We start from the raw sequence: 5,447 nt of genomic DNA on the forward strand, positions 1-5,447 counted from the left end.
TATCCGCCTCGGCCTCCCACGTAGAACCCTCAACAAGATGATTCCTCCACAATACCTTCACTGTGGCAATCTCCTTGTTCCTCAGCCGCTTGACCTGTCTGTCTAAAATCTCAACAGGTACCTCCTTATAGGACAATTTTTCATCAACAAAACCTTCAACAAGTAGAATCGATGCTGGATTTCCTAGGTACTTCTTTAACATAGAGACATGAAAGACTGGATGAACAAAAGCTAGTTCCGCAGGCAATGCCAACTCATAGGCCACCTCTCCTACACGCTGTAGGATATCATATGGCCCAACATACCTCAGACTCAACTTCCCCTTCCTGACAAACCTCATCACCCCCTTCACAGGTGATATCTTCAAATAGACCTGGTCACCAACATCAAACTGTAAGGTCCATTTTCTGTTGTCTGCATAAGACTTCTGCCGACTATAAGTAGTAGCCACCTGTCCCTAATTACCCTGACCTTCTCTAAGGCCTCATGAATGATATTTGGACCCAAAATGGATGACTCTCCAACCTCGAACCACCCAACTGGAGACCTACACCTCCTACCATACAGTGCTTAAAACAGTGCAATCCTTATGTTAGAGTAATAGCTATTATTATACGAGAACTCTATCAAATCCAGATGGTCGTCCCAACTACCCTTGAAGTCAATCACACACGCCCTCAGCATGTCCTCCAATGTCTGAATGGTGCGCTCTGCCTGCTCATCAGTCTGAGGATGAAAGGCAGTACTAGGCTTCACCTGTGCGCCTAAGCTCTTCTAGAAGGATCTCCAGAAATGTGAAGTGAACTGAGCTCCTCTATTTGAAATGATAGACAAAGAAATCCAATGCCATCTCACAATCTCATCACTGAAAATTTTTGCATAATTCTCAACTCTGTAAATAGACTTCATTGGAATAAAGTGGGCAGACTTAGTCATCCTGTCCACAATAACCCATATGGAGTCATGCTGTCTCCTAGCCTTCGAAAGACCAACCACGAAGTCCATATTAATGGCCTCCCATTTCCAAGTCCGAATATCAATCATCTGAGTAAGACCGCCAGGTTTAAGATGTTCTGCCTTAACCTATTGACAATTAGGACACTGATACACTCAAACTTACTTCTCAAATAAGAAGTAAAGCGGTCGTGTCAAGTAAATAACCCAACTAATAAGGTTGGGATCGTTCCCAGAGGAAAATAGTTTAGACTTAACTTCAATCTATTATTACTATTGTTCAGTCAATTACTTCCTTGGAAAGCAAAAATGTTAAAAGGGGGTGTTTCTATTCCTAAATAAATGAAAATAACTAGCAAAATTAAAGGAGACAACTAACAGCTTCGAATGTTGGAGTTTAATCAATTAATCAAAGTAACTAGGGTTTACGTGTTCCCCACAGGTTCATAACTTGATAATTATAACTATAACAATTCTTTCCTAGTATCTTGCATGCAAAGTGATAAGTTATGTATTTCTAAATCCTTGGTCCGGCATTTAGAAAATTTCACTCCGCCCCTTGGTCCGGCTACGTGTGTTGCTATCCTAACCCTTATCTTTACCTCATATTAAGCATCATATTCGATATTTGACTAAGTTATTACCTCGTACCAATGAATACTAGCCTATTAGAGAGTATACACTAAATCTATGTTGATAATCCTTTTCCTATTATCTACCTCCTTGGTCCGGCAAGTAGCATTAAGGCGAGGTCTAACGGTGGCCATCCGGTAAAAAGACTTCTAAGCGAAAGAATTATCAATACATGCAAGACACTATTCTAGAATTGTTATTTTAGTTAGGTTTTACCTCATTATTTGCCTATGGTTCCCACAACCCTAGTTATGGAGTTTAGTTACCCATAGTCATAATCACAATATTCAAATATATGGTATAAGAATTCATGTACTTCAATGAGAAAGAGTAAAATTCGAAAGTTCGCTTGATTAATCAACAAAAATCACCAACAATCAATTACAAGAATCTCACAAAAGGTCTAAAAAATAATCAAGAGTCTAACAATAATCAAGGGCCTAACCAAATAATCCAGAGTCTACCCAAATAATCTAGCGTCTAACCTCAAAATGAGGTTTTTCAAACTATTTATAAAAAAATAAAAACCTAATTACATAAGGACTCTATTTGCTGGAAGTCTGTCAAAACGCAGCTGGATCGACGGACATCGCGACGAATCGTCGTGGTCACAACAGACCGTCATGGACTCTGTCGTCCCATACTTGATGCAATTTCTTCTGCTGCTCTCTTCATTACCCTCGACGGCAGGTATGACGGATCGTCACAGGCACAACGGTCTGTCTAGGGTCTCCGTTCCAAAACACTTGAACTCTTGGAATAGGGGTACTGGGACTACTTCTCTGAATTTTATGACGAACCTGCAGGATGGATCGTAATAGATACAACGGTCCGTCACGCTTTCCGTAACCCCACACTTGGTCAGACTTCCCCATTTTCCTTCAGCAGCTGCACTACGCTGCCACCTACGGACCGTCACGAGCATGACGGACCATCACAAGCTTCGTAGGTTGTCTCTTCTGCATTTCTTCGCTCAAAAACCTCCGCATTCATCTTTGGACAGATTTCCTACAAATAAGGAGAAACTTATATAAAAATAAACACAAAAGGCCTTTGGACACACTAAACTTAAGGAAAAAAGTATTAATAATACCGTGAAACCACGGTATATCAACACCCTCAACTTATATTCGTTGTTTGTCCTCAAGCGACGCACTATGACTCAATACAAAATCTTTGTACAATAGTATCCATGTTTTATCCTTTGCAATTATTTGGCTATCAATCCCGATTAATCTCATCATATTTATGCATGCTATCACTATTAGGCTTGAATTATGTGGAATCAGACCATGACACAGAACCATGTACTAACACCTATCCTCTTCAATTTCTCACCGAGGTGCTAATATTTCTGGTACTGCAACTAGTGTCCTCACTTCAAAACAAAATCCTCATTTTTCACACAATGATTTCAGTTTGAGTATAAGGATAACTTTTCAACACTCACTCTCAGAACAAATTCACACTCATTCATAACTATTGCCATAAGCTTGCCCTTATTTTCACTGCTTTTAGTTCGCTATACAACCCTTAGGATCACGATAGGACTTTCTTAGCTTGTAACACAGGCTCAGGGTCAGGTAGGGTATATTTATGTATACTTTAGAGACTTTTTGCCCTCCTTGACATATCGGCTGAACATACCATTTTCTATCATTTTATTTTGCCAAGTTTCCCATATTCTTTCACCTTGCTATTTTTTCCTTTTTTCTTCATTTGTGTAAGTGACTCTCTTCTTTTCTTGCTTGTATTTCTTGTATTTTTTTTATTTTTTATTTTTTTTACTTTTCGTTCAACTAATTCTTGAGTCACTTTACTTTTGTTCTTTCTCTCTCTTTGTTCATTCAACCCCACTTTCCAGAGCATTCCTCATAATAGCCACCCTCAACTCATGGCTTTGCCATGAGTCAAAGTACACAATACCCAAAGTTGGGTCAGGGTCATAAAAAGGTTGTTTACTGCATTAGCCACCCTCAACTTATGCTTTTGGCATAAGCTGAGGTGCACATGCCCAAGGACGGACCAGGGCCAACACATTATTCCCAGAAAAGATCTGTTGGGGTGAAAAATAAAGGTCTAATTTAAGCTCAAATCATTTGGATAAAAGAAGGATAAATTTCATTTGGTTTTCTTTTATTTAGGCTAAAAATGGGCTATATTGAATAAGGGCCTATGATCCTTTCCTAATTGTCTATTACAGCTTACTTTTAGCAGGACTAACCAGGCAAGTTCTAGCTCAGTACAAATAGTGGACTATTCAAATCTTCCTCACACTCACTTGACATCTCATCACTCTACCAGATTATCAGACACCTAGTTCGAATTTTAGACTTAGGGTCATGCAGTGGTGTACCTCTATGTCATGCTTAGAGCCACACATTTATCAATTACTATGCCTAGTCATGCATCATTTTCCATTTTATCAGGATATCATTTTAGCCATCATGCTCCAGAATTAAACTATGTACACAAGATATAGACATGCCGGTTCAACAGAAAAAGTAATCAGTCTCTTGGGGAAAAAGAACACAGGCAAGAAAACCCCAAAAGAGGATAGTGAATTGGGCTACTCAGACTTCACCCTAGCACTCACTTTCCATTTACCCCACCCCCAACAAAAAGACATGCAATTGTCCCCAATGCATAAAAAAATTGAAATACTAGAGTGGTAGGTGAAGCAAACCTGGGGCGCAAAGCGCCGACGATCAGCAAGCTGGTCGGTTCGGTTCCCCGGAACCCACTACCTCTGGAATCTGGACACCCTCAGTGGTGTCCTCAGCATCAACAACACTATCAGCAGTGCCTCCCGCTATCTCCACAGTTCTGGAGCTAGACGCCCCAACAGCTAACTCTCCTGCTCTCATCTGACAAGCCTTCTCTTCAGCAAGCGAGGCTCTCCTCACAGCCTCCATCTCACGTCTCTCCTTCTTCCGTGCTCAAGCTTTATCCTCCTCTAGACCCGTACGCCTCTTGGCATGCTATCGAGGGGGAGGTGGTGGAATCTCTGAAGTGGCGAATAGGGTCGCAATCACTGTGTCTTCAGCAGGCTCTACAGAAGGGGCCTCAGACTCAGGCACCCTAGCCTCTAAGATCATATCAATATCCACGCGAAGACTGTCGACTGCAGCCTGAAGGGTCGACACATCCACCGGAGGGGATGGACGGGCTAGCACCCACAACTCAAAAGCGTCCAAGCGCTGATGAACCTCTGCGATCTTCCGCTCTGTGTGCTGGACCAGTCTCCGCTCCAAGCGCTCTTCTGCCTCGGCAATAGACCTCTGCATCCAAGGCTGGATATGATGCAGAAGTGTAGCCATTTGGGCCTCTAATTTCTGGACCCTAGCAAGCTGGATCAGAGCGGGTAAAGGGGGTGAGTGAGAGGAGCTCGGGGCAGTGCTACTACCCGGGATAGACTCGACCGGGGTAGTGTCAGTGGAAGCCGCCTGCGTAGCCGTGCGGGCTTGCGCTACTATATCAGCCAGATTGTCAACAAGCGGAGGCAACTCTGGACGGGGCCCTCTGCATGGAGCCAACTCATTGGCCTCATCCCTGATGAGGCCGATATCAACAGTGCCCAGAGGGGTCTTGAGCTAATCAACGTGCCATATAGGCACACTTGCGGACCTGCATAGAGAAAATATCATGCACGGGAAAGGGTAAGTAGTTGTGACCTTAAAAGCCCTCTCGTGCATGACCGCCTGTAGAATCCACGCAAAAATCCACCTCAAACCCGGCTATCATCGCCGACATCAGTACTGCTCGATCCCCTGTGACGATATTATCAGCAGCTATGGGGGAAAGGCAGTGGCGGACAATCAACCACAAAAACTTCGCCGTGAAAGTCAGGTTGGCCTTCT

Source organism: Solanum pennellii, chromosome 5 (assembly GCF_001406875.1).
Source record: "Solanum pennellii chromosome 5, SPENNV200".
Classification (NCBI taxonomy): domain Eukaryota; kingdom Viridiplantae; phylum Streptophyta; class Magnoliopsida; order Solanales; family Solanaceae; genus Solanum; species Solanum pennellii.